Source organism: Lissotriton helveticus, chromosome 9, assembly GCF_964261635.1.
Source record: "Lissotriton helveticus chromosome 9, aLisHel1.1, whole genome shotgun sequence".
NCBI lineage: Eukaryota > Metazoa > Chordata > Amphibia > Caudata > Salamandridae > Lissotriton > Lissotriton helveticus.
The window spans coordinates 620601167-620616570 of NC_136070.1; the positions used below are offsets into that span (position 1 = coordinate 620601167).

A 15404-nucleotide genomic window follows, 5' to 3' on the forward strand; every position below is an offset into this window, starting at 1 on the left:
GATACGGCCGTGGTCGTCGTCCCCGTCCTTCACCGATGGTGCGAGAGCGTCACTCCCCATTGGGGAAGTGTCACAGTTTGTCCCCGGGGGCTGGTGTTCGGCCTTCCAGGGGGCAGGACTCTCTGCGGGTGATGCGTCTCCATGTGTCATCCTCCTATGCACCGTTTCCCGGTGAGGGAGTGTCGAGAGTCCAGATGCAGACATATGCGGCGGCTTTGCAGGCCTCGCTGGCATCTCCTCCTTCCCTCCCTGGGGCGTCGGTGGATCCCTTGCCTCGTGCAGGGCCCTCCGTGGCGCTGCCAGCAGCTCCGGCCCTGGCACTGACTGGTTCGGATCCAGGCTTGGAGGATATGGTGATGTTGGGGTGCGGCCCCTCTGAGGTCCGTCCTTCGCGCAAATGCGCCTGTGCTTTGGTGCAAACTCCCGCGGGAGTCCCTGTGGAGTCACGAGAGGTTGCCAGGGCTCGGGTCACATCCCCGAGCCCCGCTTGGCCCTCTGGGCAAACGAAGACCTCGTCCAAGGCTGAGCTGATGCCTTCCAGGCGCTGTGTCTGCTTCGGGCAGTGCCACAAGGTTCTGTGACCTCTTCTCGTCCCTCTCTGGGCCGAGGTGGGGTGGGGACTCCTCGTCCCCCTCTAGGCCTTTCTCGTTCCTCCCCGCAGGCGGCTGCTTTGTCGGAGGATAAGTGGCAGGTTGAGTCGTCTCTGGCGCCACCACATGGGTCGCCGGACTGCCTCTGCAACATTCTGGGCCTAGGCTGGCGGAGAACTTCAGATCACTCCCCTGGTCCCTTTCGTCCCTCCACGCAGGCGGCTACCTCGGAGTAGGTCGAGTCGGCACTGTTCCGGTGCTGCCCTTTGGCCACTTCGGCCCCACTCTGGTCCCCACTCTGGTCCCCGGTGCGGTGTGACTTGCGGGAGCCCTATCCGGTCTCTCCTTCGGCGCCGGATGGTGCTGGCGCCCTACCTCAGGATACAGACTCCACGGCTCCACACAGAGGTTGTGCAGCGTGGCCCTTGTAGTAGTAGGTCCGGCAATTTCCTCTCCTTCCTGCTCTTGTGCTGAGAGCTGGGAAGCTTCAGTGTCTTTCACGCTTCTGGTGGCTTATGGTTATAGCTCCATTTTGGCTGGCCTGTTGCCTTCCCTCTGGGTGGGCTTGCCACTTTCCTTGGTTCTTAGGACCCTCTGGGCTTCTTCTTCTTGTTCCTCTGCCTGTCCTGGTGTTGGGTGGAAGCTCTGTTGCCCTGGGAGTGGAGTGGGGTGCTTCGGCCTCTCCTGCCTTGCCTTAGGTTCCTCTGTTGTGAGTGTGTGGGCCTTCACTCTTCCCTCTTCCTCCTTCATCCCTTCTGGGGCTGCTGGCGTTGGACTTGTGGGGGTACTCTTGTCTGGTAGGGACGAGGTTACCTCCCTGGTCCACAGGTCTGATCCTCTGTGGGCCTTCTGTTCTGTACAGTCTGGTGGGGTCCTTTCACAGACCCTCCTTCCCTGTGGGTATTGCTAGGGTATCTATTCTACGTGAAGGAATCTGCAGCTAGTAATCTCTATCAGATGTACGAGTTACTTACCTTCAGTAAGGATGTATCTGGTAGAGACAATTCTAGCCGCTGATTCCTTTACTGCCCACCCTTCCTCCCCGTTCTGCGAGGACCCTTGGGCTGGTCCTTGGTACTCGCTTCCCTGTGGGGGGCCATGTCTTCTGTGAGTACCTTCTTTTGCTCCTGACGGTGGCTCCGTCCTCTTGGTTCTGGGAAGGTAGGGTTCTGGTGCTCCTATGCCTCCCTGTTCTGGCTGCTCCAGGTCGGGAAGGTTTGCCTCCAATGTCTCCCTTCTCTTCCTTCCTCTTGCTGCTAGGGACCTGGCGCCTCTACCTCCTCTGAGTTGGGGTCCTCTGGTCATGCCTTACCCTTGTTTCTTGGGGGGTAGATACCCTCTACGCTGGGGTCACTGGAGGTTGGTTGTTCCTGCCTGTTGGGACTGTCTCTCCTTCCTTGTTTTGGGGTGTGGTTGTAGGCCTGCTTCATGTGTCATACCTTTACGCAGGTTCCCTGTCTCTGGGGCTGAGGTGGGGGGTTGCTCAGGGCTCTGCTCTGTTCTTCCTCTCTTTCTCTGCCCTTGGACACTGCAGTGTCACACTGTTCTTATGGGGTTCCTTTTTGTATACTCTGTCTCACACTGTTCCCATGCTCCCACAGTTTTTTGTTTGGTGGTTCCACGTTGTGGTGCGGAAAATTTCTCCAAAGAAGACTGATGCGGGCGCGGCGGGGTGGGGCTTATGTGACCTTGCTGATGTCACGTGCGCGGACGACGCCTGGGCGGAGTCGCGTGATGTCGCCTCACCCCCGGCGCGCAGGGATGCTGTGGCAAAAAGTTTCCGGATCCTATCTTACACCTGGGGATAATTCTAGGTGAAGGAATCTGCGGCTAGAATTGTCTCTACCAGATACATCGTTACCGAAGGTAAGTAACTCGTACTTCAGGGTCAGTGCTGGGCACAAAGATCCAGCACTGAGATCTTTCCTGATAACAGGTGAGTAATTTTGTTTTCGTTGATAGGATGATTTTTAGGGAATATTTCAAAGTTACAAAACTCAAAACTTAGAAGAATTTCCAAGTGAAAACCAGCCAATGTTACCCTGTTGAGAAAATCAAGTTATCGGTCTTTCAGTAAGTCTCGACTGGCAGAGTTAAGATTCTGGAGTAAGACTCAGGGCTCTCCCAGGGTCAGGTAGGTACAGTTGTTACACCCTCAGCGGCACAGGGGCAGCCGGATGCAGAGAGTAGGCCCAATGTTAGCCTATGGCGGGCAGGGGGCCTTTGGTTGGTGGCTGCTAGCAGGCAGACCACGCGGCTGTGGGAGCTGAGCTCCTGGTCACTACACAGGGGAAGTGGGGGAGTAGAATAGGATAGATGCTGTACTTCCAGTGGCACTCAGGCGGCTGGGTGCAGGGTGCTTTTGGGTCGTCGGGCGCCCAATGTATTTCAATGGAAAAGCTGGAAGTTGAACAAAGGCTACAGGCTCGGGATGGATATTCTTCAGGTATGACCACCACTTTGAGAGGTAAGTTGGGAAGCTCTAGGTTAGGTAGGCACCCCAGAAGAGGGCACAGGGGGCCGCAGGATGCCAGGTGCAGGGGTGTCTTTTGGTGTGGGGAAATCTTACCATCAGCTGGTCGCGGTTAGAGGGGTCCCTGGTTGTGAGGCTGCAGGCGTCAGGATCATCGAGGCCGGTCCTTGGCTGCTGGCTTCGTGGTCACAGTCGCCGGGGGGATGTCCTCATGGTCTTTGTTCACTTGGGCACGGGCTGGGCTCCGCGGGTGCAGAGAGTGCTGGATTCGCAGTTCCTGGCTGGCACCAGGGGTTGCTGCTGTTTGAGCAGAACCACTGCTCGTGGGAGTCCCAGTCTTTGGATGAGCAAGGCAGTCAGATCCTCTAGGGTTTTCGAGGTTACTGAACACAGAAGACAGCGGGGTTTAGTAGGAGTAGGTTCAAGGATCGACAGGCCGGTAGGGCTGGGACCAAGTCAGTTGATGTTGTCCTCTTGTTAGCAGCTGCACGGCAGGTCTTCTTTCTTCTTGTTCTTCTTCTTGTTTCAGAATCTGGGTCTAAGGAAGGAAGGTTCAGGGTGCCCCTAAATACTAAATATAGGGGTGTTACAGGTAGGGAAAGGTCAGGGACCAATGGGTGCCTTTCCTAGGGTGAGTACACCCCTATCCTGCCACTCTCCAGTGGGAGGGGGGCAGTAACCTAGTCCTAATTGGGTAGGGCTCCCCATCTTCAGGTAGCCTGGAGTTGTGCTTCACCTTGCCTCCCCTACCTGAGGGGTGGGGTTGGCAGAGGCTGGCACACCCCCTTTCCTCACTTAGGTTTTCCAGCCGGCCTTCCTGTCAGAGTGGGGGTCAGAACCAGTGGGGACCAGTTTCTGAGTACAGCAAGTGGCCTGGAGAAGCTCAGAAAGGCGGCATGCCTTTGAAGCTTCCCCTGCCCATCCTGGGGGAGGACCCCTAGCACCTCGTCCCAGGATGTGCATTGTTGCAGGCCCAAGAGAGCGGATGGCTCTCTACCCAGGGGTCCAGCAACATGTCTGCTGGGTGGCAGCCTAGGCAGCCTCTCAATCCAGACACGGGATGTGGGTTGGTTTCAGGGGGCAACTCTAAGTTGCCCTCTGTCGTGCATTTTACATTAAATCCCACACTGGCATCAGTGCGGGTTTAATGTGCTGAGAAGTTTGATACCACACTTCTCAGTCTCCAGTGTGTCCATTAGGGTGCTGTGGAGTTCGTGATGACAACCTTCCAGCACCATATACTCTTAATGGCAGCACTGCACTTACAGTAGTAACCAGGAATGGCCCTGGGTACTGTAGGGGCACAGGCACAGGGCTCATGCACCTGTGCCCACACCACTGGCATAGTGCACCCAGCTAGAGGGGTGACTGAGGTATGCCAGGGCACTGAGTTTGTGGGAATGTCACACAATGATGTGTGCCATGTCGACTCTCTGTTTAGTTCTGCACCAAGACACTCAGCCTGCAAAGGCAGTGTATGTGTGTGACATGGTACCGGGCCTTTAAGGGTGGCACAGTAAGTGCTGCAGCCCTTAGGGGCCTTCTCTGGCCACAGTGCCCTAAGTACCTAGGTTACCATTTACCAGGGGCTACATGTGGCCAGAGATGCCAATTGGGTTTAGGCTTCAGTGCAGTTTTAGGGAAGGAACACAGGCCCTGGGTACTTGATTGGCAGGAACCTAGGGCACACTAAGTCAAAGTACATCAGCAATTCAGCAAAAAGTGGGGGTATACCATGCAAGAAAGATGGCACTTTCTCACACAACCCCCCTCAAACGAAAGGTGATGATACTAACCTCGCCCTATGGAGTCTTCATTGTATACGTGGAAGAACCTGGAAAGTCCATCTGCATTGGCATGGGCAGTCCCAGGTCTGTGTCCCACTTCAAAGTCCATTCCCTGTAAGGCGATTAACCCCCTTACTAGTTTTGGATTTTCCCCTTTCATTTACATAAGCCATCCGAGAGGTCTGTGGTCAGTTTGAACCAGGAAGTGAGTACCAAACAAGTAGGGCCTCAACTTCTTCAGTTACCAAACCACAGCAAAGGCCTCCCTCTCAATGGGACTTCTGGGGAGAAGCCTTCTGCTTATAAAAGAAACAGGTTGGTCTTGGCCTTCATCATTGGTCTGGGATAGGACCGCTCCTATCCCTAGCTCGGAGGCATCAGTCTGCACTATGAACTGCTTGCATAATCTGATGCTTTTAGAATTGGTGCTGAGCACATTGATTCTTTTAGGGTGTCACAAGCCTTTTGGCAACTAACTGTCCAGTGATTTTCTTGGGAATCTTCTTGAAGGTTAGTTCTGTGAGGGGTGTCACAATGGACCCATATCCCTTCACAAACCTCCTGTAGTACCCAGTCAAGCCAAGGAATGCCTGACTTGAGTCTGGGTTGTTGGAGCTCCCCAGTCCAGGATGGCCTGGATCTTGGGCTGTAAGGGCTGTACCTGGCCTCCACCAACAAGGTGGCCCAAGTACACCACAGTGCCCTGCCCTATCTGACATTTGGATGCCTTGATAGTTAGGCCTGCAGATTGCAGGGCTTAAAAGACCTTCCCAAGGATCAGGTGATCCTGCCAGGTGGAGCTAAAGACAGCAATATCATCAAGCTAAGCTGCTCTAAAAGATTTCAACCCAGTCAGGACTTGATTTACCAACCTCTGGAAGGTGGAAGGGGCATTCTTTAAACCAAAAGGCATTACATTAAACTAATAGTGCCCATCAGGTGTGGAGAATACTGTTTTCTCTTTTCCTCCTGGGGCCATGCCAATCTGCCAGTACCCTGCATTTAAGTCAGGTACTGAGAAAGTTGGCTACCCCCAATTTGTATATCAATTCATCTGCTCTTGGGATAGGATGAGCATCTGTCTTGGTGACAGAGTTAAGCCCACTATAGTCCACACAAAACCTCATTTCTCTCTTTCCACCCTGTGGATGAGGCTTGGGGACCAGAACCACTGGGCTAGCCCAGGGGCTCTCAGAGTGTTTAATAACCCCTAACTCCAGCATCTTGCTGACTTCAGCTTTGATGCTTTCCTTAACTTGGTCTGTCTGTCAATAGATCTTGTTTTTGACAGGGTTACTGTCACCAGTGTCCACATCATGGGTGCACTAGTTTGTCGGACCAGGGGTCAGGGAAAAGATACTAGCATACTGCTGCAAGACTTGCTTGCAGTCAGTCTGCTGTTGGGCAGAGAGGGTGTCTAAAAAGACAACTCCATCTACTGACCCATCTTTTGGGCTGTAGGAGAGGAGATCAGGGAGAGGTTCACTCTCTGCTTCCTGTTCCTCATCAGTCACCATCAGGATGGTGATGTCAGCCCTGTCATTGTAGATTTTAAGGCGGTTCACATGGATAACACTGTTGGGTGTCCTGCTTGTGCCCAGGTCAACTAAGTAAGTTACCTCACGCTTCTTTTCTATGATAGGATAAGGGCCACTCCATCTATCTTGGAGTGCCCTTGGTGCCACTGGCTCCAAAACCCACACCTGTTGCCCAGTTTGAAATTCAACCAGTGCAGCTTTTTGGTCATACCATTGCTTCTGAAGCTCCTGGCTGGCCTCAAGATTCTTGGATGCCTTTTCCATATATTCCAAACAAAAATAATGCCAATACAGTTCTCCTTACTCTTGTTCTAATTCAGCAACACATACGAATTAAACAATATGTATCGTCACAGCTTTTTATCGGAATTAATCTTTTTTTTTTTTTATTTTACTTTAGATTCATTGTCTTGGTTAAATTACACCAATTCTACATTTCAAAAACATCTATATAAAACATACGCAACATTGTTCAGATTTTTTAATAAAACATTTACCCTCTGCACATTTCTATTCATACTCACAATGACCACATTCCTCAACATTCTATCTCATTCATACACCTACACCACATACTATTTACACTTCAAATACAATATTCACAAAATGCCATAGACCATTAGTTTGTCAAATATGCAACAGTTGGAACAAGATTTTGATAACCTTATGGCTCAACAAATAAGGTCTACGCATTTCGAACTCGCTATGAGTTTTGGAGTTCTCATAAGGACCAAAGCTGTGAATAAAGGGAAAAAAAGAAAAGCCTTTCTTTAATCCTCATTGCTCGTTCTCACAAGTGAAACACTAGCTCTGCCACCTCACACTTCCCTTTCTTACCTCTATTGGAGAAAGCTTGCGTGTTTGCTGTTTATACCACGACGCTGAACAATCTATTAAAAAGAATAACAATAGTGCCAAAGGTCACCTCAATGTGCTGTCTGTACTGAACAAACTCTTCTTAGATTTATTGTTCCAACTTACTCGTTTTTTTTGCAATCAGCAGTCATACACTTTTCATTAATGTGCCTGGCCCTACAGGGGAAAAAAGGGGGGGGAGGGGGAAAAGGCTTATTGTTTAGCGCTAATCTGGTGTACAAAATTTTTGCCACTGAATAAATGCTTGAAAAGGATAAGGCTTACTTTATTATTGTAGAAAGGCACCAGGTACAGGGTTCATAGATGTTTGCAGGCTACCTAAAATTGAAGTAGCTTGTTGTTAGTGAAATTGCTGACATGTTTCCTTTTCAGATCTCTATAATCAGAAATTAAATGCATTCTCTGACCTTATGTGGGCGTCCGCATTGGCTGGAAGAAAAATCCAAGCTCGGCAGTTTCTCAAAATCGATTGTCTTAGCGACGCTGGACCGGTTTATGAGACGCGCTGCACTTCCTTGTTTGCAAAGGATCATGGGAAATTTGGTTCGGTCTTACAGGGGGATTGTGGATTATCGCGGTCGCCATCCTGTAACGTGTAGGCGTCTCAGTATGGGATGTCTTATGCCTTAGGTCATGACTCACGTCCTTCTAATGACGGCCCCTATACTTTAAAGGACCCCCTTAGTACTAAAGGTCGCCTAACCCTTATCAGGTTGGAGGCATTATCTCAATTTATGAAGGCGTCCGCGTTGCCGAGGAGAAATTCTGGCAATTACTCAGACTTAATTGAAACGATGAATCAATTTATTAAACATACTCCGCTCTCTGGTGCACCATGGATCATAGGAACTTCAATATGAATTTCTTGAATTGTCCCGGCCGCCATCTTATGCTTATTTAGGAGTCTGAGTATGACTAGCGTCCCTCTAGTTACAATGTCTCTAGTTTGATAAGCCCATACATGATGTTGGTTGCACGGCGATTGTAATCCCCCAGGTAATCTTGGAAGATGTCTTTTGATGTCGCAACTCGTTCCTTCGTTGTTGCAGCCACTATCTATAAACATAATATTTTCTTTGTATGATGACTATTTTTTTAGGGCAGGGGGAAGGGTGGGTTGGAATCGTGGGCATCATTATTTCAAATGCCTTGTCGTGTGGTATGCTTCAGTGGACAATTGATAGTTGCTACCCAGCTCAACTAGTCTTTTTGTGGTTTCTTGTATATGAAGTCTTGATGTGCTGTCTCATTTCTGACAACACCTGATATTTGACAAGTCGCCAACTCAGCAAATTCAGTTTAATTTATACATTTCTGTTAGTTCATTCAGACCATGTATAGCTGAATTGAACTTAACAATCAGCATTGCTTCTCTTCTTGATAATTTGGCCTCCAGATCCCCTCCTCTCATGTCTTGTTCTACTTTGGAAATCACCGTCCACAACAGGTCAGTTTCCAGATGATTGTTCAAGCGCCAGTGGTTGACCAAAGGAGCTGTTTGTACATTTTTTTAAATTCTTGACTTGTGTTGCTGGATTCTTGTTCGCACTTCTTGGTTTGTCTTACCAATATATAGCATATTGCACGGGCATTTTATTCCATATATTACAAAGCGAGACTTGCAATTAGTAAACGCCTCATGTTTCCACACGATGTTGTTGTGTCTGAAGATGGTGCCTTCTACTGTCGTTGCGCAGCAAATGCAGGTCCCGCATTTATAGTGCCCTTGTATCGGTGGTAAACCAATTAATGTCCTTAATATAGTCTGTTCTTTTTGAGGCAAGGCCGCTCGAACTAACTGATTCGCTATGCTGGAATCTTTCTTAAATGCAAACAATGGTATATTTATTAAGGATTCATTCGCAACTGTACCAAAAGGGAGGATTACTTTGAAGAAGCAAAGATTTTACAGTGTAAACTTACTATGCAAAGCTATCCGTATAGACTAGTTAAACACGCAATGAAGCGGGCATGGTACTATGACCGTCAGGCATTGCTTCATAAGGATGAACAACAACGATTAAGTGAAAGCACAGTACAACCTGTAACGTGTGTAATGACCTTTGGGACAGAATCCAATTTTATTAAGAAAATAATCAGACAAAATTGGCATCTCATTAGGAAGGTAGAGCCCCAGTTAAAAACACCACATTTCGCCTTCAAGAGAGCTAGAAATCTACGTGATCACCTGGTTCGGGCTTATAATGAACAGATGCCATTAACCATACAAAACATGTGGGGTTTAATGCCAGTGGTAGGTCATTACCCTTGCGGTAACTGTGCAGCATGTGCAACAACTAATGTATTGAAGAACTGTAATCTGAATGGCAGAGAATGGAAACTGCGACGGCATTCTAACTGTTTAACTAAGAATGTAATATACTGTATACAATGCCCATGTCATCTAGCATATATTGGCAAGACTACTCAAGAAGTCAAAAAACGCATTATGAAACATCAGTCTCGCATACACTGTCATGTCATCATGGCTCCAAAGAGTCACATAATGCATCTGATATGAGTTGGTTTGTACTTGAAGTAGTTAAAAACTCAAAAAGGCAACAGAATGACGATCAACTGCTTACACTGAAGAGAACAAGTGGATTTGGTCCTGTAATACAGTCGAAAAAGGATTAAATTCCTTTATTGAGTGGCATACTCTAGCGACCCTGTAGAGGCTTCTATAAGGGGTAGATGTTTACTGGAATATGACTATATTCATTAGTCATACGACCAATTGTGACACGCTGGTCTTAAGGGTTTCATAACTTCCCCTACTGAATCATAAGTGATTAGGACTTTAGTAAGAAGGCTAACATTTATATATGTTGAGTCTGCGGAGATTTGTGCTTAATATATAAAAACAAGAGGAGTAAACAATATATTACCTGTTCGACTTAACCCCTTTCATGCTGGTGACGAACCCCAGCCGTCACGCTCCACAGTGCTCGTGTGCTGATGACGGCTGGGGTTCGTCACGGCCCCGCCCTGTTCGTTCGGCGCCAGCACACAGTGGGAATCGCGGCCGCACGGAAGGGGTTAATGTGCAGGTTTTTAAGTATATTGAGTTTTGATAGCCATGTTTTAGACAGTCCCTTCTCTTTGAAATCTAGAGCACCATATGACTTAACAAAAAGATTTCTTTATTAGTACATTGAGAATCTGACACTATGCTCGTAGGTATGATTACCTCTCAGAACATTTACTAAAATCGAGAATTCTTGCTTGTATTTGTTATGGTTTATTTTGTAAATATCTCCAAGTCGTATTGCAGTATGGCTTTTAAGCATTGTTTAATCATTTAAAGATGGCCGCCACATTGAGTATTCAATGACGTCATCACGAGGTACCTTTTGGTTGCACCGGGAATCACGCTCCGCACTCGGTCGATTGAGTCGGGCGTGAGAGGACAGAGCTTTTGCCGGTTCCACGTTAAAAAGTAAGTTTCACGGAGTTATGCCTAACTATTTCCTTACGGTTTTCTCGTTTGTGGATTGGCATCGCTAATGTTTAGCCTCGTGCATTAATTCTAGGTGAATATACGCTGTACAAAAACGAAAGACTTGTGATTATAAAGCTATGAACCTGCACTTTCTTGGTGACTAGGAATGTTTTCACATGCGTCTTACGGACATTTGGGCTAATAAGATACGTGGTTCTGTTCCATGTTTTTTAGGTTCATTGTATGTCTTATTCATTGGAAGACATGTAAGTATTGTATATAAGGAGTTTTGAATAGATATATATTCACTTTTAAACATTTTTAGGTAGAGCAGGCTTAACTAATGGTTGGACTTTTTATGTTCTATTAGACGTATTAGAGTGAAGATTTACGAAGGATAGTCCCCTTTCGGACATTCCTTGGATATTTTGACAAAGTGAGTAGGCGTTTTCTGGTAGCTAGTTTGTTAAAACGTCAACACCTTTTCTAAAAACGTTAACACTGATGTTTTTATGGGTGATTTGAAGGCTTTTCTTTCATTTGGTACACATAAGAGAGGTGGCATGTCTTAGGCTTTCACCGGGATTATATTGTTTTGTGGGCCACTGTTCTCTTGAGTGTGGAGCAGCCGATACCTTTTTGTATATACAGGGATTTTGAATATGCCAATTTTGTATTATATTAGATTTGGAAGTGCAACACATACCGCCCTGATGATGGTCTCTGGGATCTTGTAGACTGACGTGGGACCGAAACGTCGACAAAAGAACATCGTTTTGCTTATATTGATACCCTGATTACGCAGAACATAAATCAGATGACCTCGTTCAATATGGTGTTTTGTTTTCCATATGATTTGTAAGCAAAAGGTGTTCAAGATACTACAGTCAAATGAATGTTAAATACCAGTAGTATGTTTTGTTGCCAGTTTTGAAATTCACATTTGAAGAAACGCTGTGGAATAAAATAACCATTGGTACATACTTGGTGTTTACTAAGGTTTTCCCTGTATGAATATATTAATGATCACTATTGTGACAAGATTTTGAATGATAAATGATACTGAATGATTCCTCTATGGACATTTATAATTTGTGATTTAAATCTGAGCATTTAGGAAATCACAATTTGTGTTCTAAAAGGGAATAATGTTGTTGTTGGTCAAAATGTATTTTTAAATAGTTCAAGATTTAACTGTGCCATTGCTTTTAGGGAAATGTGCAGCTGCCTTCTTAGAAATGTATTTGCTCCTCGCATGTCTTGCAGGACGGTGTATTTCTTCTTTCCTACGGTAATGAAACATTTGTGTGCAAGTCATTTGTAACACTTTGAAGACTGATATCATTAGTTCAAGTTTCATTTCTTTTTCTACGTCAGACTCCGTGAAGTTGCACTCAGCAGGGCTTCTGTCATGAACTGTGCTGGGCAGTATACTGATGTCTCTTTCACGGCCCCATTTTAAACCAATGTTTTTCTTTTCAGGACAAATAATGTTTCCAAATCAATGTGCTAAGAAATATAGACACATTATTTATTTTCCCTCGGTACGCCCTGCAATCAGGATGGCATGGCAGCATGTCGTCATCTGCAGAACGCGGTGGTTGCATTTTAACATTCCGAAACAAAAATGAAATAATTACAAATACAGTTACTTACTGCCTTTTGGTTATTTTAATGATAGGCCTGCGGCTGCGTGACATGCTGCTTGCTTTGTGGAATGACTGGCACTGCAGCTGCGCAGTACGCTGGGGCGGGTTAAAAGTCAGAACTCAGACCTGCATTGGTCAGTCCGACTTGAGAAAATACAATAACCTGACGATTCAACGCCAATTGGGGACGACGGGGCCAGGTCAGCCAATATTTCAGCATTAAGTAGACTGCAGTAGTTGATTGGTTGCGGCTGAAGCGCATTAGCGCTACAATAATTGCATTGCTGGGTATGTTAGACTGTTAGAACTTACGCTGAGCTGAAGCAGGGATGTCACCATCACGTCACCTCACTAACAGTTTAGGCGGTCGGTGTGTGGGGAGGAGACCGTTATCTCACACGACTACAAAGCATACATCATTATTGCATTCACTGTACTCTGTACACCCGGCCCTAAGAAATTAGTGCCGGTGCTAAGCACCGGAAAGCACCGGCCCAAATTGAGCACTGCTAGTAGCATGACCCACTACTACTCAAATGAACTTGTTCCCTGAGGCTGTGGGAGGTTCAAGTGGACCCACAATGTCCACATCTACCCTTTTAGAGGGAACCCCCACCACAGGCAGTGGTATCAGGGGGGCCTATCGGTGGCCACCTGTCTTGCCACTGGCCTGACAGGTAACACTGGAGCTAACAAACTCCTTCACCTTTTGGTGCATCAGGAGCTAGTAAAAGTGACTAACTAGCCTTTGCCTAGTTTTGGTTTGCCCCAGATGTCCAGCTAGGGGGATGTCATGAGCTAAAGTTAGGAGGAACTCCCTGTACTTCTGTGGCACCACCACCCTCCTGGTGGCTCCAGGAGTGGGGTTTCTTGCCTCAGCATACAGTAATCCCTCTTCCCAATATGCTCTGTGAGTAACACTGACATCTCCCTGTGCTTCTGAAACAGCTTGCTGCCTCAGGCTTTCAGGAGTGGGACAGTCTTGCTGACTCTGGCACAGCTCTTCCCTAGTGGGTCCCCCTGGGCCCAGGAGTTCAACCTGGTAAGGCTCAAGCTCCATAGGCTCAGTTCCCTCTGGAGTTTCCAAGTCCTCTCCCTGAGGAGAGAGGTCCTGAGTGATTTGCTGTACAGAAGCACTCTTCCTACCTTTTCTCTTGGTTGGTTGGGGCTTAGTTGCAGGCTCCAAACTTACACTTTCACCCTTCCTCTTGCTCTGGTTTGCACATATACCAATTCAGGGATACCTGACATGGCTGCATGGGTCTTTAACTCAACCTCAGCCCAGGCTGAGGTTTCCAGATCATTTCCAAGCAGACATGCAGCTGGTAACTTTTGAGAGACCACGGGGTGCCGCTCGCATTGCCTGCCTGACCCTCAGCTTCTTACGAAGGATTTGCGCTGTGTGCCCTGAGGCTGAAGGCTGTTCCGCCTCGAGGCGCTCTATTGGGACCAGGGAGCTCGTGTGCTCCACACCGGATTTTGGACTGTCTGCAGAGGGAGAGAGGCTTTAGTCGACATCTGCGGGAGCGGGACTGCGAGGCCCAGAGGTGCTAGCGCTTGCTGATTGTGCGCACCTGATGCCTCTTCCCGCCCCCTCCCTGAAGGCCTCTTCACTCCTCGCGACACCCGCTCCGCGGGTGCCGCTCGCATTGCCTGCCTGACCCTCAGCTTCTTACGAAGGATTTGTGCTGTGTGCCCTGAGGCTGAAGGCTGTTCCGCCTCGAGGCGCTCTATTGGGACCAGGGAGCTCGTGTGCTCCACACCGGATTTTGGACTGTCTGCAGAGGGAGAGAGGCTTTAGTCGACATCTGCGGGAGCGGGACTGCGAGGCCCAGAGGTGCTAGCGCTTGCTGATTGCGCGCACCTGGTGCCTCTTCCCGCCCCCTCCCTGAAGGCCTCTTCACTCCTCGCGACACCCGCTCCGCGGGTGCCGCTCGCATTGCCTGCCTGACCCTCAGCTTCTTACGAAGGATTTGCGCTGTGTGCCCTGAGGCTGAAGGCTGTTCCACCTCGAGGCGCTCTGTTGGGACCAGGGAGCGCGTGTGCTCCACACCGGATTTTGGACTGTCTGCAGAGGGAGAGAGGCTTTAGTCGACATCTGCGGGAGCGGGACTGCGAGGCCCAGAGGTGCTAGCGCTTGCTGATTGCGCGCACCTGGTGCCTCTTCCCGCCCCCTCCCTGAAGGCCTCTTCACTCCTCGCGACACCCGCTCCGCGGGTGCCGCTCGCATTGCCTGCCTGACCCTCAGCTTCTTACGAAGGATTTACGCTGTGTGCCCTGAGGCTGAAGGCTGTTCCGCCTCGAGGCGCTCTATTGGGACCAGGGAGCTCGTGTGCTCCACACCGGATTTTGGACTGTCTGCAGAGGGAGAGAGGCTTTAGTCGACATCTGCGGGAGCGGGACTGCGAGGCCCAGAGGTGCTAGCGCTTGCTGATTGCGCGCACCTGGTGCCTCTTCCCGCCCCCTTTTCTCCTCCTCCTACTTAAACAATTCAACATACGCGAACGCGGGACGCGCGCGGACGAAGACCGGACAAAGAGCGGGCCCTCTGTGGCCCTCAGTGGCTGAAGTAGGCTGGGCTGGGCCCACTCATTTATATTTGAATATACAGAGACAATCTTAGTCTTTTAACCCATTGACTGTATGTAGACGATTGGCCATTGCTGCTTATTCAGTGATTTTATATATGCCTCTGACTGATTGACTTTATGACTAGATAGTATTCATTCTATATATTTTAACTTGTTTGCTGGCATTATATATATCCCTATTTTACATAACCTGATATTAGTTGTAATATGACTGCTAAAAAGCTAAGATCTGGAAGACTGTTGGGGGGGAAGATCAACAGCTAAGACTAGATCTAACCCTCTCCGAAATAAGAATGTTTCAACGATTCAGTTGAAAGGCCAAAACCAAATTTTCCAGTTGTGGGAGAAAGCGGTCGATAGGGTACCCCAGGAAAAAACTGCTTCTAATAAGAGTGTCTCTTTGATTTCACCACCTAATCCAGCGTTTAACCATCATTCGAAGGAGGTGGAATCGGGAA

At 48.3% G+C, this 15404-nt stretch overlaps 1 protein-coding gene and 1 long non-coding RNA gene across 6 annotated transcripts in view; one reads left to right on the forward strand and one right to left on the reverse strand.

Moving 5' to 3' along the window:
- LOC144781694 (cytochrome P450 2G1-like) overlaps positions 1–15404 on the forward strand; it is a 424926-nt gene that overhangs the window by 396310 nt on the left and 13212 nt on the right. The gene's annotated exons all lie outside the window — the stretch shown is intronic.
- Positions 1–15404, reverse strand: part of LOC144781698 (uncharacterized) — a 572082-nt gene that overhangs the window by 292722 nt on the left and 263956 nt on the right. The window lies entirely within an intron of this gene.